Raw genomic sequence first — 25,090 nt, 5'->3', positions numbered from 1 at the left:
CCACGAGGACGCCAAGGATGCCTGAAGCACCTCACACTAGAGGACAGGGAGTCTGGTGTGCCACTAGATGCAGCTCCGGAAACGGCGTACTACGAGGACGATGATGATGTTTTTGTCATCTCATTCACAGGACGTGGGGGCAAGAAGAGACGCCCACCACACATGTGCCAAATCCGGATCAATGGATCGCCTGTACAAGCCCTAATAGACACGGGAGCGTCCGTGAATGTCATGGATTCGCACCAGTTCGACCGGCTACAATCGAAGCCGAAGCTCATCCCGAGCAAAACCAGGATCTTCAGGTACGGGGGCACAGAGCCACTCCCTCTGCGGGGCATGATCGAGGTGGAAGTGTCCAGTGACACGCACACGCTGACGGCGACATTCCATGTCAGGGTGCCTTACGGCGGAAGACCTTGAGTTAGTGTTTTTTTGCTAAGCAGGTGCATGACATCCATGCGGAGGACATTTTGAAAGACTTTCCCCAACTCTTCACGGGGCTAGGGAAGTTAAAGAACCTACAGATAAAGCTGCACATAGATAGGAGAGTCCAACCAAGAGCAGTCCGACACCGAAGGATACCCCTGCACATCCGGCCGCTGGTGGAGAAGGAGCTGCAAGCGCTCGAGGACTTAGGAGTCATTGAGAAGGTGTCGGGGCCCACACCATGGGTGTCGCCCCTTGTGGTGGCGCCCAAACCGAAACAACCTGGCGCCATTCGCCTGTGTGTGGACATGCGACTCCCCAATCAAGCCATCAGACGGGAGCGGCATGTGACCCCGACGATGGACGACATCGTCGCGGACTTATGCGGGGCACAGTGGTTTTCGAAATTGGACCTCAATTCGGGATATCACCAACTAGAGTTAGCCCCGGAGATTACCACCTTCTCGACACACGTGGGGTACAGCTTTGGGGTGTCGTCGGCGGCAGAGGTTTTTCAGAACGCGATTCAGGAAACCCTGTCGGGACTTGTCGGAGTAATCAATCTGAGCGACAATATTCTCATTAGGCCTGGGCGGTAAATTCCGTTCCGTTCGCGGAATTTGCGGAATTTGGGTAATTTCGCGTTCCGCGGAGAATGCGAAATTGCCAAAAATTCCGCTTTCCGCGATTTCGCGAAATTTTTGCTTGTTCGCGTTCTCAAAATGCGTGTTCGCGAGATATTTCTCCCCGAGCACGCAAACAGCGATTGTGAACAGGAAAAAAAGCATCGCGAACAAGCAATCCCGCGTGTTCACGGAATTTCTGCGTGTTAGCGGAGATTTGTTACCATTTCGCGGAGATTTGCGTAACGCGATTACGCAAATTCCGCCCACCCCTAATTCTCATATGCTCCAAAAGCCTGGAAGAACATCACGCCAGACTTCGGGCGACGCTTCAGCGGTTGGGGGACTGTGGCCTCACGCTACACCAGAAGAAGTGTGCATTCTATCAAAGCTCGATCGACTTCTTCGGCTACGTGTTCTCCAGGGAGGGGCTCAAGGTGGACCCTTGGAAGGCGGCGGCCATCCGGAATGCTCCGGTGCCACAGAATCCTACAGCGATAAGAAGCTTTCTTGGCATGGAAACATACTGCGGCCGTTTTCTGCCGAATCTTGCCACGCTGGCAGAGCCCCTGAGACAGTTAACGAAGACCGGGACGCCATGGGCCTGGACACCAAGGGAGGACGCTGCATTCCAAGAGGTGAAGACGGCGCTACTAGACCAAACAACTATGGCGTATTTCCACTCGGGGCGGAACACAGAGTTGGTGGTGGACGCCAGCCCGGTGGGGCTCGGCACAGTGCTGCTGCAGGAAGCAAGACCAGGAGTCTACGCACCCGTGTCATACGCCAGTCGGGCACTATCTCCAACTGAAACGCGGTATGCACAGATCGAACGCGAGGCCCTGGCCATCCGCTGGGCCTGTCAGCATTTTCATCTATACCTGTTCGGTCACCCGTTCAAAGTCATAACGGACCACAAGCCTCTAGTGCAGCTGCAGGCATACTCGTTCCAACTAATCTTTCGCCCAGGGGCCAACAACCCGGCGGACTTCCTGTCAAGGCACCCGCCACCAGGGGACGAGCGGGCCCCTTCAGATGACAGCATACGGACGGAGGCGTTCGTGCAGATGGTGGAGGAGGATGCTTGCCCGTTGGCAATCACCAAGGCGGAGCTGTGTGAAGCCACGGAACAAGACACCACGCTTCAGCGAGTCAAAGACGCTCTTGCCACGGGTCGCTGGCACAGGTTCCTGGACGGAGTAGCCAGCCTGGTCGAAGATGAGCAGAACGCAAGAAGGCAACTTTGGAAAGTGCGGCATGAGTTAAGCATGGGAGAGTCAGGCCTGGTACTGACAGGCCAGAACATCGTAATCTCACAGGATCTCCAGAGGCGCTTGGTAACCATAGCGCATCAGGGCCACCAAGGAGCCGGGAAGATGAAGGCAAGGCTCAGGTCCAAAGTATGGTTCCTGGGCATGGATAGGCTAGTTGATGAGGAAGTGCGGACATGCCACTTGTGCGCCATAACTGGGGCAGACCCTGTTCCTGCACCGATAATTAACAAGGAGCCATGCGACACGCCCTGGACGAAGGTGAGCATCGATTTCGGCAGTTTTCCGGACGGACGACACACGATGGTCATCATGGACTCGTGCACCAAGTTCCCGGTGGTCAAGTTGGTATCCTCCACGGCGTTCACGCAGGTGCAACCCGCCCTGGAGAAGGTGTTTGCAATGTTTGGTCTGCCGGAGGAGATAAAGTCGGACAATGGCCCGCCTTTTCAAGGGCAGGAGTTTCAGGACTTTCTACTGCGCAGAGGGGTCAGGCACCGTAGAATCACGCCCCAGTGGCCTCAGGCCAACGGGGAGGTAGAGCGTTTCATGAGGACCCTCAACAGGGCGATGCGCATAGGGGTGGATCAACATCAAGACCTAGAAACGTGCCTTCATCAGTTCCTGTTTGCAAACGCCACACGCAACGACCGGATGTGCCCCAGCAACACTCCTTCTGAAACGCCATCCACAGGATCTCATCCCCGAGGCGGCTGCCTGGACGCCGCCGGGCCGAGACCCAGTGTGGACACAGCAAAGGCACCAAAAGACCAACGATAAGGCCACCGTGCGTCGAGGGGCCAGAATCCCGAACATTCAGGTGGGGTCGAGAGTTATCCTGAAGGACAGACACCCCGGCTGGAAGTTCCGAACACCCTAGGAGCCGGAAGGCTGGGTAGTAAGCCAGGTGAACGGGACAATGATCACAGTGCAGAGGGGACGGTACACCGTTGTGAGGAACGTGTCATGGTTCAGGGTGATACCGAGCAACCCGCCAAGGATTCCCGGCGACCAGGAAGACGGTGAGGACAGTGGGGAATCCGACCCTCCACGTAGTCAGGCCGAGGGGATCACAGGACCGGAGACCCAGGCAACGTCGCAGCCCGGATGAGAGGGCGAAAGTCCTAGGAGCCCCAGCTACAATGTGGTCCCGGAAGAGTCCGGCCCCGCTGGGCCTCATGGTGGCGCCACACCTACTGACCGGAATCAGTGTCTCGGAGTCAAAGATACCAGCTAAGACCGAACCCGGCTCCCAGCCAAAAGCTGAAGGACTACGCCTGTCGAGTGGACGGCAGCAGGGGGATGCCAAGGCGGCCTGAGCCGGAGGCGCCCTGAGAACATTGGACACTGATGCTATAGCTACGCATCTCTTTCTCTCTCTCTCTCTCTCTCTCTCTCTCTCTCTCTCTCTCTCTCTCTCTCTCTCCCTCTCTTTCTCTCTCTCTCTCTATTTGGCTCTACATATTGATGTTCCGTTGGTTGTTTGGCCGGCTAAGGTTTTGGAGGGATGTAGAGGGCCACCCGGCCTCTACGCACCCAAACGTGAGCATGCACCCCTCGTGACCGGTCTCAGCCACGGGGGTATATAATAAACGGGCCGAGGTTTCACGTGACCTTACGGCCGGAGTGTAGCCAAGTGTGGTCGCCTACCGTATTGTCCTGACCCATAGTGATAGGCCGCATGCCCCGTCCCAGCACCTTTTACAGTGGGGTTCCTGTCTGAGTAAAACGCAGAGTATGAGGTGACCATGTTAATTTAATGTTTTGTTGGCATTGTTTTGGCCGCAGTATTTCTGCTTCACAGCACAGTAAATATCTGCTATTTTCATTTTTTTGCGGATTTATATAGCGCGAAGTCGGGAACTCGATCCGAAGGTATTGGAGCGCTTTACATGAACACCAGTTACTTTACACGAGGACACATGCATTTTATTGGTAGGCACGGGGAGATAAGGTGGTTTGCGCAAAATGCCATGAGGCTGAGTCGAATCCGAGGCTGGAACCTGGTTCCCCAGGTTCAAAGTCGGCAGCTCGGGTCGTAAGGTCACATCCTCTCCCTATTTGTGTCAGTAGTACTTGTTTTTTCGACTTCTGGAGGACGAAATACTGGTCAGGCGTAACAAGGACCTTGTACCTATTACCTGCACGTTGCACGCATCTCGCGCGGTACACAAGTTCACTTAGGATCAGTATGCACAATACTGCTATTTTAACCATAAATTGGTCGAGGCTGTATGTATGTGGCACGCAGGTCAACAGAGGTCGCGGAATCCACGTCGCACGTTCCATGCGTCGTTCACACACCGCTGCGCTCGTGCCAGCCGCTGTTAAAGCAGTCTAATATCTTTCGCAATTTACCCTCGGAAATAAACGCGCTCGCCCATTACAAACAAAGCTCGGCTTTGTAATTCCGTGTCCCATTTGAGCCGTAAATGCATTCCAGCTGCCAAACCTGTGGCAGACATTTGGAGCATGTTTTGGGTTTGTTTTCTTGCGGTTGTCATTAAGGTAATTGATAAGCAAGAAGCAGCACAAAAACACCATTATGGAAAAATAACTGACACGTGGAAATAGCACCCCCACATCACGCGGCACGAGCCCTGGCAGCAGAGTGGCGAGCCGTTGTGTGTCACAAATACTGACACGGCTCTCGCGAGGGGTTCAGCTCTGACGGTTTATGAGAGCCGGGGATTTACACGATGGGTGGGTTAAGAGGATAATACGATATCGCCGGTAATTAATCCTGGATAATTCTGGAAGCCTGTTCAAGAGCCACATCAAATCTGTGAAAACGACGGATCTAAGCACTGGAAAAAAATGAAATGTGCAATATCAGTCCATTTGTAATTGTGTTGGATAAGGAGCGCCGCGAAGCGTGAGGCGCTGAAGATGGAGCCTCTAGAGCCGCCATTTAAAATGAAAAGGTAAAAAGTGGCTGGGTGCTGGGTGCTTCTAATGTCCCAGCGCAGGGACCAATGTGAGCATCTAAGGGGCAAAGGTCGCACAGAGGGGCAGGAAGTGGGCTGATTTCTGCATGTCATGGTAGCAGTGGGCCTGCTGTGCATCCGTGGACAGAGGCGTGGGGCGCGCTTCACACTCCTCCCCACAGAGTGCATGCAGAAAGTGCTGTCAAGCGACGTCCAGACCGCTGCACCCCGTTATGCCCTAATAGTTTAGAGTCACTCACAACTGCATAGCTGCAAGCCTCAAAAGAAAGATGCTCAGCCATACACAGAATGAAAATCTCCAGAGGGGCCTTAGAGTTTTAGCATTTCGCAGTAATTGCCCAGTCATACAAGAGACATGTCCAGTGCTGTGGGAATTTGGAAGATTGCAGAGTCCAACCTATGTACACATCAGTGCAATGCGACTATGAGCATGCTAATGTCAGTCACACCTATAAAATACCAGAAGAGAATCAGCACGTCGAGGGGGAGATGTGCACGGGTACTTAGCTGACAAGCAAACATCTAAAACTTACACATAAAGGACACTCTGAAAGAGAAACTATACTGTCCGATGCACACTTGTCATAATCGATCCTTCTTTGTTGTTACAGTTTACATTTTTAATTTCCTTGGCTCAAGGGCACTGCACTGTCACTCTTTCTCTTTGTAACTGATATAGTAAAATAATGGTAGCAAATGCCTTCGCATTATTGTATTTAAGTGTTTCCGAACTATAAGCATACTCTTTACCATGGTACATTATTGAATCTAATTTACTTTCCTCTTAACACTCAACTACGTTTTGTGTGCATGAGGTATGTGTTTGTTGCCCGTCGCCATGTTCAAATTGTTCTAATATAGAACCCTGGAACCTTAGCGTAGCTAAGAAGAGTGTACCAAGGCTTACCTGGGGAGGGGTGGTGGGGGTTGTGATGGAGACTCAGAACACATTTGAGTATGCAATCAATATTTGATTATTGTACATGCAGTGTTTTTAATTGAAAAGAAAGAGTACTTTAATCACTGGGAAAAGCAAATAGTTAGTCAAAAGAAGAAGAGGGGGACCAGGAGCTGGTTATGGTCCAATGTCCGTGCTCCACTCATGACAGTTAAATCAATAAGGACATTGTTCCCTGTTGGCGGTGAAACAAAAATAGCGATCACCTGCTCAACATGGATAGGGATAGAGGAAAGAGTGTAGAGGGGGGAAGGAGGGTAGAGGGGAGATGAAAAGAGGCAGAGAGAAATTTCCCCAGTCTCAAGGATCCAATCCCGAAGGGGAGGACTCTATGTAGCCTCTAGTTAGCCCTCACACACCCCGAGGGATGTCTTGCTTCATCATTGGGCTGTTGTTGCTCCTCGTCGGGCCGGCGCTGCAATGCCCGACGGTCCCCCGAAGGGTCTCTTTTTCGGAGGTCTTTTAAAGAGAAAAGCCGTAAGGTGAATGCGGGTATGTGGGCCATAAAACAGTAAGGAGGATCCGAGAGATAAGTGATGGCGTGCGTGCGAGGTGTGTGAAAAATAAAATGCCTAGGGGTGTCCAAAAAGTGAATTTTAATATAATGGAGCCTCTGGCAAGATAAAAAGACCAAAAGGTCGCAAGGTCACTAATAAGCGCAAGGTGCTAATGTGACTTCAGTAGAAGGTCGACATGTTTCACGCCTGAAATGCCCGAACGGGTCAGTGGCGTTTCATCAGGACCAAAGCAGAGTGAAAGGTTGTGCACGGTGAAGACGGGGGTGCCGAAGATTGGAGGGGTAACCCACGTCTTAAAGGAGGTTAAAAGAGGTACGGGGCTGCGGGGTACAGTGACCTAGTCAGCAGGGAAGGAAGAGCGTACCAAGCTAATGTAACCTGTAGGGGAAATAAACGGGAGGGGAAAGGGAGGAGATGAGGGAGATAGGGATGAGGAAAAGGGGGGGAGTAGGGGGAGGAGGGAGGAGGGAGGGGTGACAGACACACATGAATGGTTAAGATAGTACTGGTACGTATAATCAGTCACAGTATAACGAGAGTGCACAGCGAGGGACTGTCTGTGACCCCGAGAACCATTCGCATAGTGATAGTGAGGTCACCCCGGTGACCATGTCAACACGAACAAAACACAGGTGACGTGTCGGGCATCCAATATCGGTGTCAGACATACTGAACTAGTGCAATGATGGAGTGTTGCCCCTAGGTTAAAGGGCAGTGCAGGGCGAGTACCACATATTTTTAGACAAATATATTCATGTCTCTCAACATACATGCTGGGATCGTAGAGAACATAGGTGAAAAGGCAGAAGTGACGCCGGAATGACCGGTATGCAGTGCGTGAACAAGACACGAACATTTAAAGTCTAAACACAACATCTTAGTACAGTGGTCGAACAGTTCAAATACCCCACAGAGCAAAATTACGGACCCACTGGACTCGAGGGAAAACGGGTCAGGAAAGGTCCTGACAAATCTGTTTACAAGCGAACACTCTGTTTATGTATCAAATGGTAAATGAGGATCGGCATGCGAAAAAACATACAAACACATATTCTGCCGGTATTACAGAAAAGAGGGTTTCCTCATCCTTACCCTCGTGTATTTGAACGGGGCCTCCTAGGTCTAGCCGAGGCTGCCAGCGCCCTATTTGCTGGAAGAACCAAACATAGTACAGGTAGATTAAGGGAGGGGACCCTACGTGAGGGTGGGCTGTGCACACAGGATTGTCAAGCATCTCCCCAGAGGATCCTGCCTGAGAGTACTTACGGTTGCGTCGGGGGCCAGCTCAATCAGCACCTACCCTCTGCCAGCGGCTGCCTGGAGATAGTGCCGGTAGCTCGCAGGTTTCCATTTAAAGCATAGGAAAAGGGGAGTGAACCACTTCCTGCTCGGGGCCCGTGAGGTGTGCGCGCGTAGTTACTGGCGCATGCGTGGGCGAATGTGTCCTGGGGTGTGCGCATGCGCAAACTGAAAACTGGAAATAGACGCGGTGCGCATGCGAAACTGATTCCACATGGTGCCCTGCTCATAGGTGGTCTGCGCAAGTGTGACTTAAAAGGATTCGTGAGCCCTGATGGTGCCCCGGGTCTAAGCCACTGATTGATGGAATGGCGTGTTCGGATAAAACTGGGCAGGTCGTGTCCTGGGGTGTGGTGCACAGTACACACTAGATACCCACATCCGGGTCTGTGTCGCGGATAGAAGAGGAGGGTGAGGGGCGGGTGAGAAAAAGTATATACACACAATAAGGGGAGAACACGGGCTCCTCCTCCTAAACCGCTCCTTAATAAAGAGCCAGAGGGATCATATAGGTACACAGGTGTTGGGAAATGTGCCCACGCGGGCCAAAAGTCTGTAAAAGTTGTTAATTATAGTTCCACCCAGGGTATCTCATCTCTTACTCGAGTGTAGAGGAATGTGCCCACCGTAGCGATGGTATGTGTCAGTTGTTGATTACAGTTCCACCCAGGGTATCTCATCGTTGAGTCCTTGCGTGTTAGTGCGAAGACGGAACACCCAACGTTGTTCCTGGCGCAGTAAGGCTTGGGCATTCCAGAAGGGTCTGGACTCTAATATTGTCCATGTTAGTTGTTCGCTGCTGTGCCCACGGTCAAGAAAGTGGTTGGTGAGCTTCGTGGCTGTCCGTCCCCGACGGATGGTACTCTTGTGTTCGCTAATGCGTACTTTAATGGGACGTGAGGTCATGCCGACATACCTTAAACCACAAGGACATGTGATGAGGTAGACGCAGTTCTTGGTGTTGCAATTAGAGTGTCCTCGTTGTTCCCATATAAAGTTCTCCAGAGTGAGTTGCTTGCTGTGCGCAGTCGTGGAACACGCGTGGCAGTTTCCACATGGATAGTGGCCTGACACAGGGGCCAGGTTCCACAATGTGGTGTTGGGTGGGTCCTGTCTACGTTGTAGTGGTCGTGTGTTGACCAGTCTGTCACGTAGGTTAGCTGTTCTTTTAAATGCGAAACGTGGTAGTTCTAGATCCAGTGTGTCGGTATTCAAAATCTTCCAATTCCGTTTTATGATTTGTTTGATTTTGTTGGACTGGGGTGTAAAGGTGGTCACGCATGTGATGGACTCACTGGGTGTTTTTGTTCTGGTTTCCAAAAGTGTGTCCCTGTGGTTATTGCGGGCTCTTTTTCTTGCGTGTCTGACTACCCTCTTGGGGTAGTGTCTGTCCAGGAGGTTTTTCTCAAGGTGATTTGCTTCGTTCTCATAATCCTGATTGGTTGAGCAATTCCGTCGTATACGCAGGAATTGTCCGTACGGGAGATTCTCCCGGAGGGCCTTGGGGTGGTGACTGTTAAAGTCCAAGAGACTGTTACAGTCCGTCGGTTTCTTGTGTAGTGTGGTCCTCAGGGTGCCGTCCTCTAGGATGATCAAGAGATCCAGGAAGGGGATAGAGGTGTCACTCATAGTCCCCGTGAATCGAAGGTGTGGGTTCAGTCCATTCACCCACTCCAGGAAGGTCTCGCAGGATGATCTGGTACCTTTCCAGAAGATCAAGATGTCATCTATGTACCGCTTCCATGTGATGATGTTGTGCTTGTATGGGTTCATGTCTGGAAAGATGTGGTTATCCTCGAATGCGGCCATATACAGACCCGCCAGACTCGGCGCGAAGGTACTCCCCATGCTGGTACCTTGTACCTGATGGAAGATTGAGGTTTTGTACATAAAGAAATTCTCTTTCAAGGCTAGTGTGATTAGATCCATGATAAAGGCCACTGGTGTGTTGGTAAGAGGTTCCATCCTTTGGAGTAGGTCGTTGACAACCTCGATGGTGGCATCTTGAGGGATGTTGGTATACAACGCCTCTACGTCCATGGTTAGGAGGAGGTCAATGGGTTCCATATTTTCTTGGTTGATTTTCTCTATGAGATTAAGGACGTCTCGTGTGTCCTTGAGGTACGCAGTGGTGTTCTGCACCAATGGACGAAGAAAAAAGTCGCTGAATTGGCTCAGTGGTTCCAGGAGGGAGTTGATGCCTGAAACGATGGGTCTACCAGGAGGCGGGATGACCCCCTTGTGTATTTTGGGGAGGATGTAGAAGTATGGGGTTCTGGGGTCATCGTTGATCAAAAATGCCGCTTCCTGGGGGGAGATCCACCCCTCCGTGCTCGCCTCGTTGACCAATATCTTGATCTTTTTAGACAGATCCTCTGTGGGGTCTTTGTTCAGTCTGCGATAGTATTTGGTGTTCCTGAGTTGTTTCTCACATTCAGCTTCGTAGTCAGTGATGTCCAAGAGGACTGTCGCACCCCCTTTGTCTGCCGGCTTTATGATGATCGTCTCATCTCTTCTGAGTGACTCCAAAGCCTGTCGATTCTTGTTAGGAAGGTTGTTATACGTTGGCCCTTTAATAAGTTGAGTCGTCTCTTTTAATACGGCCTTCTCGAAGGTAAGGACCTCTGGTGGAACCATGGAGGAGGTAGGTGTAAACTTTGATGGGGGTCTAAGACCGGTGTCTTCTTTGTCCTGAGGTGGTTTTCCCCGGAAGTAGGCCTGCAGTCGAATTTTTCTGAATAAGTGGTGTAGTTCCTGGTTCGTCCTGAAGTCGTCTTCCTTTGGGGTAGGAACGAAACCCAGTCCTAGTTCGAGAGTCATGGTTTCCTCTGTATTCAGCTGTCTCTTGGAGAGGTTGACAATCAGGGTCTTTGATTTGTCATGCTCCTGGTTTGTCTCTGCTGTTGCTGGTGTTGGAGTTGTCCGGCGTCTTGCCACTGAACCTGCTTCTGACCTCTTCTTCTCCCTCTGCCTCGCCCCCTGCCTCTGTACTGAAAAGGAGGTGGTGGGTTAGGGAAAAATGGTTGGGGGTAGCCGGGCTGTACATAGCCTGGTTGTGGTCCGTTGAAGGCAGGGTACCACATTGGGCCTTGCGGTGGATAAGGGGGATGATGAAAGCCATATGGGTTGGGTGGCATATGTTGGGGCGGTGGGAGGAGTCCCTGTTGTTTTATGGCTCTTCCCCAGCTTCTATCACTTGAGTTACTGTAGGACGACTGTCCCGAGTGATTCGATGAAGTCGAGCCATCTTCCGAGAGGGCATCGTTGTCTGTGGTTTGGTAGTCCTCTCTGATATACGGGTAAACTTTTTCCCTGTCAAATTTTTTGACATCTTTTTGGAGTTTTGTGGTCTTTTGTTGTAACAGGTAGTCACGATGTTCGTTCATCTCGCTATTAATCTCTGCGAGACGTGTTTTGTACGACGATATGTTGATCCCTGTTTTCAACCCATCTTCAGAAATTTTGATCTTAATAATCAGGGCTTCTGACAAGCGTTTGGCTGTGCTAATAATCAGAATTAGCCAGTCTCGTGTGCATTTCCAAGCAATCTGGCTCCATTCCCTTTTGAATACCGGATCGTCTAGAAAGATGCGAGGAGCTGTCCGTACAATGAGGCCATTGGGGGCCGCGTTAGCCCTGAGATATTCGGTCATTATTTGGCCGTGGAGAGTAACTTTGACCAGTGTTTTCTTAAGAGTAGTTAACGAATTCCAGTCTCCTTGGGAGCTGGAACAGGCCATGTTCCCGTCTGTGTCGAGTATAGATGGTGTCCTCAAGATTTCAGAGACCATGTCTTCGCCAAACGCGAGACCTAGGGTGTCCCCTGTGTTAGATGTCGACATGTTCACAGTGAAGTGATATGGGGCCTAGAGAAGGGGGGGAAGTGTGAGAAAGAGAGACAGGAGATAGTAGATAGAAGGGTCCCTCGGCTGGGCCGCCGTGCAAATACTCAGTCAAAAGAAGAAGAGGGGGACCAGGAGCTGGTTATGGTCCAATGTCCGTGCTCCACTCATGACAGTTAAATCAATAAGGACATTGTTCCCTGTTGGCGGTGAAACAAAAATAGCGATCACCTGCTCAACATGGATAGGGATAGAGGAAAGAGTGTAGAGGGGGGAAGGAGGGTAGAGGGGAGATGAAAAGAGGCAGAGAGAAATTTCCCCAGTCTCAAGGATCCAATCCCGAAGGGGAGGACTCTATGTAGCCTCTAGTTAGCCCTCACACACCCCGAGGGATGTCTTGCTTCATCATTGGGCTGTTGTTGCTCCTCGTCGGGCCTGCGCTGCAATGCCCGACGGTCCCCCGAAGGGTCTCTTTTTCGGAGGTCTTTTAAAGAGAAAAGCCGTAAGGTGAATGCGGGTATGTGGGCCAAAAAACAGTAAGGAGGATCCGAGAGATAAGTGATGGCGTGCGTGCGAGGTGTGTGAAAAATAAAATGCCTAGGGGTGTCCAAAAAGTGAATTTTAATATAATGGAGCCTCTGGCAAGATAAAAAGACCAAAAGGTCGCAAGGTCACTAATAAGCGCAAGGTGCTAATGTGACTTCAGTAGAAGGTCGACATGTTTCACGCCTGAAATGCCCGAACGGCTCAGTGGCGTTTCATCAGGACCAAAGCAGAGTGAAAGGTTGTGCACGGTGAAGACGGGGGGTGCCGAAGATTGGAGGGGTAACCCACGTCTTAAAGGAGGTTAAAAGAGGTACGGGGCTGCGGGGTACAGTGACCTAGTCAGCAGGGAAGGAAGAGCGTACCAAGCTAATGTAACCTGTAGGGGAAATAAACGGGAGGGGAAAGGGAGGAGATGAGGGAGATAGGGATGAGGAAAAGGGGGGGAGTAGGGGGAGGAGGGAGGAGGGAGGGGTGACAGACACACATGAATGGTTAAGATAGTACTGGTACGTATAATCAGTCACAGTATAACGAGAGTGCACAGCGAGGGACTGTCTGTGACCCCGAGAACCATTCGCATAGTGATAGTGAGGTCACCCCGGTGGCCATGTCAACACGAACAAAACACAGGTGACGTGTCGGGCATCCAATATCGGTGTCAGACATACTGAACTAGTGCAATGATGGAGTGTTGCCCCTAGGTTAAAGGGCAGTGCAGGGCGAGTACCACATATTTTTAGACAAATATATTCATGTCTCTCAACATACATGCTGGGATCGTAGAGAACATAGGTGAAAAGGCAGGAGTGACGCCGGAATGACCGGTATGCAGTGCGTGAACAAGACACGAACATTTAAAGTCTAAACACAACATCTTAGTACAGTGGTCGAACAGTTCAAATACCCCACAGAGCAAAATTACGGACCCACTGGACTCGAGGGAAAACGGGTCAGGAAAGGTCCTGACAAATCTGTTTACAAGCGAACACTCTGTTTATGTATCAAATGGTAAATGAGGATCGGCATGCGAAAAAACATACAAACACATATTCTGCCGGTATTACAGAAAAGAGGGTTTCCTCATCCTTACCCTCGTGTATTTGAACGGGGCCTCCTAGGTCTAGCCGAGGCTGCCAGCGCCCTATTTGCTGGAAGAACCAAACATAGTACAGGTAGATTAAGGGAGGGGACCCTACGTGAGGGTGGGCTGTGCACACAGGATTGTCAAGCATCTCCCCAGAGGATCCTGCCTGAGAGTACTTACGGTTGCGTCGGGGGCCAGCTCAATCAGCACCTACCCTCTGCCAGCGGCTGCCTGGAGATAGTGCCGGTAGCTCGCAGGTTTCCATTTAAAGCATAGGAAAAGGGGAGTGAACCACTTCCTGCTCGGGGCCCGTGAGGTGTGCGCGCGTAGTTACTGGCGCATGCGTGGGCGAATGTGTCCTGGGGTGTGCGCATGCGCAAACTGAAAACTGGAAATAGACGCGGTGCGCATGCGAAACTGATTCCACATGGTGCCCTGCTCATAGGTGGTCTGCGCAAGTGTGACTTAAAAGGATTCGTGAGCCCTGATGGTGCCCCGGGTCTAAGCCACTGATTGATGGAATGGCGTGTTCGGATAAAACTGGGCAGGTCGTGTCCTGGGGTGTGGTGCACAGTACACACTAGATACCCACATCCGGGTCTGTGTCGCGGATAGAAGAGGAGGGTGAGGGGCGGGTGAGAAAAAGTATATACACACAATAAGGGGAGAACACGGGCTCCTCCTCCTAAACCGCTCCTTAATAAAGAGCCAGAGGGATCATATAGGTACACAGGTGTTGGGAAATGTGCCCACGCGGGCCAAAAGTCTGTAAAAGTTGTTAATTATAGTTCCACCCAGGGTATCTCATCTCTTACTCGAGTGTAGAGGAATGTGCCCACCGTAGCGATGGTATGTGTCAGTTGTTGATTACAGTTCCACCCAGGGTATCTCATCGTTGAGTCCTTGCGTGTTAGTGCGAAGACGGAACACCCAACGTTGTTCCTGGCGCAGTAAGGCTTGGGCATTCCAGAAGGGTCTGGACTCTAATATTGTCCATGTTAGTTGTTCGCTGCTGTGCCCACGGTCAAGAAAGTGGTTGGTGAGCTTCGTGGCTGTCCGTCCCCGACGGATGGTACTCTTGTGTTCGCTAATGCGTACTTTAATGGGACGTGAGGTCATGCCGACATACCTTAAACCACAAGGACATGTGATGAGGTAGACGCAGTTCTTGGTGTTGCAATTAGAGTGTCCTCGTTGTTCCCATATAAAGTTCTCCAGAGTGAGTTGCTTGCTGTGCGCAGTCGTGGAACACGCGTGGCAGTTTCCACATGGATAGTGGCCTGACACAGGGGCCAGGTTCCACAATGTGGTGTTGGGTGGGTCCTGTCTACGTTGTAGTGGTCGTGTGTTGACCAGTCTGTCACGTAGGTTAGCTGTTCTTTTAAATGCGAAACGTGGTAGTTCTAGATCCAGTGTGTCGGTATTCAAAATCTTCCAATTCCGTTTTATGATTTGTTTGATTTTGTTGGACTGGGGTGTAAAGGTGGTCACGCATGTGATGGACTCACTGGGTGTTTTTGTTCTGGTTTCCAAAAGTGTGTCCCTGTGGTTATTGCGGGCTCTTTTTCTTGCGTGTCTGACTACCCTCTTGGGGTAGTGTCTGTCCAGGAGGTTTTTCTCAAGGTGATTTGCTTCGTTCTCATAATCCTGATTGGTTGAGCAATTCCGTCGTATACGCAGGAATTGTCCGTACGGGAGATTCTCCCGGAGGGCCTTGGGGTGGTGACTGTTAAAGTCCAAGAGACTGTTACAGTCCGTCGGTTTCTTGTGTAGTGTGGTCCTCAGGGTGCCGTCCTCTAGGATGATCAAGAGATCCAGGAAGGGGATAGAGGTGTCACTCATAGTCCCCGTGAATCGAAGGTGTGGGTTCAGTCCATTCACCCACTCCAGGAAGGTCTCGCAGGATGATCTGGTACCTTTCCAGAAGATCAAGATGTCATCTATGTACCGCTTCCATGTGATGATGTTGTGCTTGTATGGGTTCATGTCTGGAAAGATGTGGTTATCCTCGAATGCGGCCATATACAGACCCGCCAGACTCGGCGCGAAGGTACTCCCCATGCTGGTACCTTGTACCTGATGGAAGATTGAGGTTTTGTACATAAAGAAATTCTCTTTCAAGGCTAGTGTGATTAGATCCATGATAAAGGCCACTGGTGTGTTGGTAAGAGGTTCCATCCTTTGGAGTAGGTCGTTGACAACCTCGATGGTGGCATCTTGAGGGATGTTGGTATACAACGCCTCTACGTCCATGGTTAGGAGGAGGTCAATGGGTTCCATATTTTCTTGGTTGATTTTCTCTATGAGATTAAGGACGTCTCGTGTGTCCTTGAGGTACGCAGTGGTGTTCTGCACCAATGGACGAAGAAAAAAGTCGCTGAATTGGCTCAGTGGTTCCAGGAGGGAGTTGATGCCTGAAACGATGGGTCTACCAGGAGGCGGGATGACCCCCTTGTGTATTTTGGGGAGGATGTAGAAGTATGGGGTTCTGGGGTCATCGTTGATCAAAAATGCCGCTTCCTGGGGGGAGATCCACCCCTCCGTGCTCGCCTCGTTGACCAATATCTTGATCTTTTTAGACAGATCCTCTGTGGGGTCTTTGTTCAGTCTGCGATAGTATTTGGTGTTCCTGAGTTGTTTCTCACATTCAGCTTCGTAGTCAGTGATGTCCAAGAGGACTGTCGCACCCCCTTTGTCTGCCGGCTTTATGATGATCGTCTCATCTCTTCTGAGTGACTCCAAAGCCTGTCGATTCTTGTTAGGAAGGTTGTTATACGTTGGCCCTTTAATAAGTTGAGTCGTCTCTTTTAATACGGCCTTCTCGAAGGTAAGGACCTCTGGTGGAACCATGGAGGAGGTCGGTGTAAACTTTGATGGGGGTCTAAGACCGGTGTCTTCTTTGTCCTGAGGTGGTTTTCCCCGGAAGTAGGCCTGCAGTCGAATTTTTCTGAATAAGTGGTGTAGTTCCTGGTTCGTCCTGAAGTCGTCTTCCTTTGGGGTAGGAACGAAACCCAGTCCTAGTTCGAGAGTCATGGTTTCCTCTGTATTCAGCTGTCTCTTGGAGAGGTTGACAATCAGGGTCTTTGATTTGTCATGCTCCTGGTTTGTCTCTGCTGTTGCTGGTGTTGGAGTTGTCCGGCGTCTTGCCACTGAACCTGCTTCTGACCTCTTCTTCTCCCTCTGCCTCGCCCCCTGCCTCTGTACTGAAAAGGAGGTGGTGGGTTAGGAAAAAATGGTTGGGGGTAGCCGGGCTGTACATAGCCTGGTTGTGGTCCGTTGAAGGCAGGGTACCACATTGGGCCTTGCGGTGGATAAGGGGGATGATGAAAGCCATATGGGTTGGGTGGCATATGTTGGGGCGGTGGGAGGAGTCCCTGTTGTTTTATGGCTCTTCCCCAGCTTCTATCACTTGAGTTACTGTAGGACGACTGTCCCGAGAGATTCGATGAAGTCGAGCCATCTTCCGAGAGGGCATCGTTGTCTGTGGTTTGGTAGTCCTCTCTGATATACGGGTAAACTTTTTCCCTGTCAAATTTTTTGACATCTTTTTGGAGTTTTGTGATCTTTTTTTGTAACAGGTAGTCACGATGTTCGTTCATCTCGCTATTAATCTCTGCGAGACGTGTTTTGTACGACGATATGTTGATCCCTGTTTTCAACCCATCTTCAGAAATTTTGATCTTAATAATCAGGGCTTCTGACAAGCGTTTGGCTGTGCTAATAATCAGAATTAGCCAGTCTCGTGTGCATTTCCAAGCAATCTGGCTCCATTCCCTTTTGAATACCGGATCGTCTAGAAAGATGCGAGGAGCTGTCCGTACAATGAGGCCATTGGGGGCCGCGTTAGCCCTGAGATATTCGGTCATTATTTGGCCGTGGAGAGTAACTTTGACCAGTGTTTTCTTAAGAGTAGTTAACGAATTCCAGTCTCCTTGGGAGCTGGAACAGGCCATGTTCCCGTCTGTGTCGAGTATAGATGGTGTCCTCAAGATTTCAGAGACCATGTCTTCGCCAAACGCGAGACCTAGGGTGTCCCCTGTGTTAGATGTCGACATGTTCACAGTGAAGTGATATGGGGCCTAGAGAAGGGGGGGAAGTGTGAGAAAGAGAGACAGGAGATAGTAGATAGAAGGGTCCCTCGGCTGGGCCGCCGTGCAAATACTCAGTCAAAAGAAGAAGAGGGGGACCAGGAGCTGGTTATGGTCCAATGTCCGTGCTCCACTCATGACAGTTAAATCAATAAGGACATTGTTCCCTGTTGGCGGTGAAACAAAAATAGCGATCACCTGCTCAACATGGATAGGGATAGAGGAAAGAGTGTAGAGGGGGGAAGGAGGGTAGAGGGGAGATGAAAAGAGGCAGAGAGAAATTTCCCCAGTCTCAAGGATCCAATCCCGAAGGGGAGGACTCTATGTAGCCTCTAGTTAGCCCTCACACACCCCGAGGGATGTCTTGCTTCATCATTGGGCTGTTGTTGCTCCTCGTCGGGCCTGCGCTGCAATGCCCGACGGTCCCCCGAAGGGTCTCTTTTTCGGAGGTCTTTTAAAGAGAAAAGCCGTAAGGTGAATGCGGGTATGTGGGCCAAAAAACAGTAAGGAGGATCCGAGAGATAAGTGATGGCGTGCGTGCGAGGTGTGTGAAAAATAAAATGCCTAGGGGTGTCCAAAAAGTGAATTTTAATATAATGGAGCCTCTGGCAAGATAAAAAGACCAAAAGGTCGCAAGGTCACTAATAAGCGCAAGGTGCTAATGTGACTTCAGTAGAAGGTCGACATGTTTCACGCCTGAAATGCCCGAACGGGTCAGTGGCGTTTCATCAGGACCAAAGCAGAGTGAAAGGTTGTGCACGGTGAAGACGGGGGTGCCGAAGATTGGAGGGGTAACCCACGTCTTAAAGGAGGTTAAAAGAGGTACGGGGCTGCGGGGTACAGTGACCTAGTCAGCAGGGAAGGAAGAGCGTACCAAGCTAATGTAACCTGTAGGGGAAATAAACGGGAGGGGAAAGGAAGGAGATGAGGGAGATAGGGATGAGGAAAAGGGGGGGAGTAGGGGGAGGAGGGAGGAGGGAGGGGTGACAGACACACATGAATGGTTAAGATAGTACTGGTACATATAATCAGTCACAGTATAACGAGAGTGCACAGCGAGGGACTGTCTGTGACCCCGAGAACCATTCGCATAGTGATAGTGAGGTCACCCCGGTGACCATGTCAACACGAACAAAACACAGGTGACGTGTCGGGCATCCAATATCGGTGTCAGACATACTGAACTAGTGCAATGATGGAGTGTTGCCCCTAGGTTAAAGGGCAGTGCAGGGCGAGTACCACATATTTTTAGACAAATATATTCATGTCTCTCAACATACATGCTGGGATCGTAGAGAACATAGGTGAAAAGGCAGGAGTGACGCCGGAATGACCGGTATGCAGTGCGTGAACAAGACACGAACATTTAAAGTCTAAACACAACATCTTAGTACAGTGGTCGAACAGTTCAAATACCCCACAGAGCAAAATTACGGACCCACTGGACTCGAGGGAAAACGGGTCAGGAAAGGTCCTGACAAATCTGTTTACAAGCGAACACTCTGTTTATGTATCAAATGGTAAATGAGGATCGGCATGCGAAAAAACATACAAACACATATTCTGCCGGTATTACAGAAAAGAGGGTTTCCTCATCCTTACCCTCGTGTATTTGAACGGGGCCTCCTAGGTCTAGCCGAGGCTGCCAGCGCCCTATTTGCTGGAAGAACCAAACATAGTACAGGTAGATTAAGGGAGGGGACCCTACGTGAGGGTGGGCTGTGCACACAGGATTGTCAAGCATCTCCCCAGAGGATCCTGCCTGAGAGTACTTACAGTTGCGTCGGGGGCCAGCTCAATCAGCACCTACCCTCTGCCAGCGGCTGCCTGGAGATAGTGCCGGTAGCTCGCAGGTTTCCATTTAAAGCATAGTAAAAGGGGAGTGAACCACTTCCTGCTCGGGGCCCGTGAGGTGTGCGCGCGTAGTTACTGGCGCATGCGTGGGCGAATGTGTCCTGGGGTGTGCGCATGCGCAAACTGAAAACTGGAAATAGACGCGGTGCGCATGCGAAACTGATTCCACATGGTGCCCTGCTCATAGGTGGTCTGCGCAAGTGTGACTTAAAAGGATTCGTGAGCCCTGATGGTGCCCCGGGTCTAAGCCACTGATTGATGGAATGGCGTGTTCGGATAAAACTGGGCAGGTCGTGTCCTGGGGTGTGGTGCACAGTACACACTAGATACCCACATCCGGGTCTGTGTCGCGGATAGCAGAGGAGGGTGAGGGGCGGGTGAGAAAAAGTATATACACACAATAAGGGGAGAACACGGGCTCCTCCTCCTAAACCGCTCCTTAATAAAGAGCCAGGGGAAATTTCTCTCTGCCTCTTTTCATCTCCCCTCTACCCTCCTTCCCCCCTCTACACTCTTTCCTCTATCCCTATCCATGTTGAGCAGGTGATCGCTATTTTTGTTTCACCGCCAACAGGGAACAATGTCCTTAAAAGCAAATAGTTGTCATATTAGGGAGTCAGACATTAGTAACTTCAGGCTGCTCCAGGATTCTTGAACGAAAGGGTAAGGTGTTGTAAAGGTCAGCGCAAAATATGTTGAGCTGGCCTAGGGGACTACTGGCAAACGATCTCTTTTTACTGCCTCAAGGCTGTAGATACAGCAACAGTACTGGCAAGGCGAGGTTATTGTGGTCCCCGCAATGTCTACATGGAACACTGAGCCTTTAAATAGCTGACTGCGGGATTCTCCTGCTGCACTTTACTAGCTGGGGGTGGGGTATGCCACTCCTTCTGGGGTGTGAGCTAGACCTCGGGACTCATAAAGTGACAGCAGTGGCCCTTCCCTGGACCTGCACACTTCAATAATGTTCTACGAATCTGACCCCATGCACAGACGCAGTTGTCCGATCCTGGAAGAGGGAGCCGCGTGGGCACGAGTAGGAAGAGGCAACACTCTCATTCTACTTTCCAGAGGATAAAGAATCTTCACCTTTGGATCTTTCTCAGGCCCAAGACTCAAGCCCACCACCCAAACAAATGAACTAGCCCACCAATTGTGATCGGGTTGAGGTTTAATAGGACACTGTCGTATGTGGTTGCAAATTTCTTAGCACCAATGCATTTAAGCAGTTCTTCTTGTCTGTACCTCTTCATCACTTTCATCTTCTTGGGCCGCCTTGTGCAGCTCTCTCTGGTCATATAAAAATGCAGGCAATGATTCGGAAAGCACACTGCTTCACTCCGGGCCCTGTGTAAGGGGATCAGAGTCTCAAGATCTCACCAAACAGCGTTGCATGAAGAGCATATCCATTGTGGGCTACAAAGGGTCAATGTCAATTTCCTTCTTCAGAGCTTCCCCCTCTTGTTGTAAGCTGATATTTTTTTGCAGGGTTACCTCTAATACTCCTCATCAGAAGGCAGTGGGCTCCTTCCTTCAATATAGTTTAGGGCAGTTCCTTAGCATAGAATGCAGGACATCCCGGATACAGTTCCCAAACCTAGCAAGGGGAGATGGAATTCACAGATCTCAGCCCTGAAACTCGCAAGTCTCTCTCACACTCCACTCGTGTGGGAGCCTTGGCACTAGTCAATAAGAAATCCTGGTAAATCGACTTGGGATTTCTCCTCATTATTTCTGCTATTTTTCCAGAGACAGATATGTATCTCAAGATCCAATTCTGTTTGTAGTCAGGTCTGGTGATAGGGAGAGGACTTCATTCGCACTGGCTGTTTACCTACATTTTTTTGATCTGCAGATTAGGCAGAAAAGATAGGTTGAGTGTGGTGCACCCTGTCAGGGGCAGTAAAATGACTCAATAATCAGTAATGACTCAATAGGAGCGTGATCATCCCTGCCAGGCTGCTCCACAAAATTGTCTGCAGCTGATCTGTCTTGAGTAATTTTTCTGCTTCCAATGCAGACATTTGTTGCTGTATTCACAGACTAATGGCTTTTTGAGGCAATTAGAAGTATATATCAACAGATTCGAATCCAAAATTATAGGGGTGTAATGTAAACATGGCTGGTATAAAGTATTCACTGTTTTTGCACACCAACCAGATAGCTACTATGCTCTTCATTAGCAATATGACTGATGTACTACACTTATAGTATGTACATTTTTCTGTACATTTATGTCATGAGGCTGTCCTGAAAGTCTGGCATGGGGAAAGACCTTGCGAACGAACATTCAATATCCCAGCTTAAGTTAATCGTTCCATTATCCCTGAACCCCGATAGCAATTCCTTGAATTTCTCATTCACCCTTTTCACCATTTAGTCTGTACTTTTTAGTTTATTTTTACAGTCCTGCTTTCCTTTGGTCAGTCTGCTTAGAATTCCTCAAGCATGGGTTTCTTAGTCCAGTACATGCTTTAGAAAAAAGTAAAACGCTTATTAATCAAAGTGCTCTGAAGCACTAGATCCAGTCATCCACAAATTACTTCTTCCCATGATTCGAGCATACTGTATTATCCCTGTAGTTCCCCACTGCCGCATTTTTGATTTTCTGAATATTATTTAATATATAATGTTAGAACATAGATGACAAGGATGCAGAAGTTAACTTTATTAATTCAAAACTGAGTGCACCAGTAAGTGACGAGGAAAATTAATCAATGAGGAGAACAAATCCTAATGAAATTTTAATTAACAGTCTTAATTGTAAATTAGAATTGTAGATGACATGGCGGGAATACTATGCAGATTCCAAAACAGTACAGCAAGCCTCATCTTTTATTTTGGCACAATGCAAGTGGAAAATGCCTTCCTCCCTGGCACCAATGGTGTACACCATCTAGGCATGATGACAAGAGCTCTGATCTCATTGAAACTGTGGCAGGGGTGTAATGAAGGCCCCATGCAACCACTATAATGCAAGGGGCCCCAACCCTGCAGGGACGCTTCAACTCTTCCTGGGGGCCCCATTTAGCCCAAGACCAATGAATATCTGTGAGACATAGAAGACTAAGGGGGCCGTCTTCACATTCATCTGGTGGGCCCCACCATTTTACATTGAGCTACAGCCTTTCATAAGGAGCGGAGTAAACAGTTTGGTGCAAAAACATATACACAAAGCATTTCTAAGTGCAGCAGCTAAACCGTTTGGAGGCAATTCACAAAGAAAAAAGTGCGGGTGGAAACTTATGCATGTATATCTTTGTTTGTGTACTTATTAAGCACAACAATGCCAAAAACCAGCAAAAATCTGAAACAAAAACTCAGAAAAGTTCTGACCTTCCCACTGAAACTTGACTGTGCTTTTAAAGCAAAAGATGACGCATTGCATAATTTTGGACTCCTTAGGTCAGATTCACAAAAGTTAATATATATGTGAATATTTTCTTGTGTATATTTAATCCCATTTTTTGTTATTCACCATTTCTGAGCGAAATGAGAAGGGTGGGGTGGGGTCCTCTATCATTGTCTTTACAACTTCAAAGTTACCACTAACAGCTTTATCACCATAATTTACAATCTGTCCAGTTAGCAGGTATGTCACAGAGATGAAGATCTCCCTACAGAAAAGTCAAATGAAATGTATTCTTTAAAATTAAATAAATAAATACAAATATTTTAATGTATTATATAAATCATAATTTATATAAAATCTTGTTAACCTGGAAATAATAAAATACAATTTTCTAGCTCATTTCCTACTGAAATAAATGTGTATTAAATAATAAAATAATTTAAATATATTTAAGACATTTATAATTATTAATTTTTAACCAGTAATTAAAAACAAATGACCAACCTCACTAACATTTTCATTTTTATTTAAGATTTGGTAAACTAGGTCAATAGTTATAAATAGATAGATAGATAGACAGACAGAGAGATAGATAGATAGATAGATAGATAGATAGATAGATAGATAGATAGATAGATAGATAGATAGATAGATAGATAGATAGATAGATAGATAGATAGATAGATAGATAGATAGATAGATAGATAGATAGATAGATAGATAGATAGATAGATAGATAGATAGATAGATTGCACAGTGGTGCTTCCCACTGTGTAGTTATAGTTTGGCCAGATTATCCATAGGAAGAGCATTTTTTCGCTCCGCTACTAACTTTGGCACTGTATGAATGTTTCCAAAACTTTCCAAAGGAAAAAAGAATCATCCACCTTAGATCCTTCTTGGAAAGTTTCTTGTTGATCCGTCAAGTGAAGGCAGAGAGAAAGTAGGGCTCCACAAACACACATTTCCAATTCAAATTCCACAGGCAATTGTTAGATAGAACTACAGTAAAAATGGCTAAACAGAATAACATCATATTTGGCAAAAAGCTAAATCGTTACACAGAAAACATGCCTTTGTGATTTAGGGTAAATCCTTTCTGTAGTTGTGGAGACATTAGGGTTCAAATTTTGTAGATATATTGACAGTTGGGCTGAAATTCAAAATCTAAGCCTTCTGATTTGGTGAGGGGTCTTTTTTGGGCCAAGCACTCAGTTAGGCTGTCTGCAACAAGAACAGAAATGTTGCAGTGGCTATTACTTAGTTCCCTGCCCTAAAGTGTTTATCCCTCTAACCGCATAACCACGTGTATAATAATGCTTGGTTTTCAAATAGAGGTTTATTTGCAGTAACGCTCAGTACGAGATGAGGGAAAATAGCGGGTGACTAAATGATGTGGTTGTTAACACAAGGGGGGTTGAGGGGGTTGAGAGAAACCTCTTCGGGCCCTGTGTTTATACGCGTGGTTATGCGGTTAGAGGGAAAACGTGAACGATGGTGATATTATAAAAACAGAGGCGCAAATGAGATTATGTATTTTTTAACAACTTTATAGCACCGAAACCTAATTGTGTTAACTAATGTGGATGTTTTTTTAATTTGTAGTGACCCCCTGACGAAGGGCCATGAAAGGCCCGAAATGCATTGGGCATATGAAGGACCACTACAGAGGATGTTTTAATGTATGTTCGTGCTGCAGATAAAAGCCCGGATCGGCATGCTGCCGCATTAGAAACGTTTACATACACAGCGTCTCCCATGTGACAAAACAAGATGGATTTAATAGCAAAGAAAGTATGGAATACAGTGAATAAAGTTGTTTTGGAATTAAATAACTGGTGACACCTTTGTTATTGTCAAAGGTCAAGCTGTGCGTCCGACTCAGCAGTGAGCCGTCGCTCCTATCCTTTTGACTCATTATAATCTTAACAATACTAAACGTGAATTTGAGATTTCCAGTGGCACGCAAGTGCTGTCATATAGTGGGCGTTCAACTACAGCCACTTTTAATCCAACATTAGCAAGTTAAATACCTGTAATTACAAGTCCAGGGGACTTAACTATATTTCAACATATGTATTTCATGGGGAGTGGAAAGATAATTATTTGCATTTATTGTGTTTATATAGTTATGAGTTTGATCTAGTCAAACCTGTCAACAAGATAGGAGCAAAAGAGGTGCAGAGTGGCACACTGTTAGGTACCGCAAGGATTCTAATCATCGGATGAGAATAAGAAGAAGGAAAGAGGGGCTACAATACACGAGAGGAGATAGTGCATG

General features: G+C 48.6%; 1 long non-coding RNA gene across 1 annotated transcript in view; it reads left to right on the top strand.

The window, feature by feature from the left end:
* Nucleotides 1-24,473, top strand: part of LOC146810691 (uncharacterized) — a 128,306-nt gene extending 103,833 nt beyond the window's left edge. Inside the window, exon 4 of the long non-coding RNA XR_014965717.1 lies at nt 24,415-24,473. This is a non-coding gene — a long non-coding RNA (uncharacterized LOC146810691). The remainder of the gene's footprint in view (nt 1-24,414) is intronic.
* Nucleotides 24,474-25,090: the final 617 nt, after the last annotated feature.

The sequence above is a fragment of the Triturus cristatus genome, chromosome 7 (genome assembly GCF_964204655.1).
Source record: "Triturus cristatus chromosome 7, aTriCri1.1, whole genome shotgun sequence".
Taxonomy (NCBI): Eukaryota; Metazoa; Chordata; class Amphibia; order Caudata; family Salamandridae; genus Triturus; species Triturus cristatus.
This window is presented reverse-complemented; position numbering and strand designations above follow the sequence as displayed.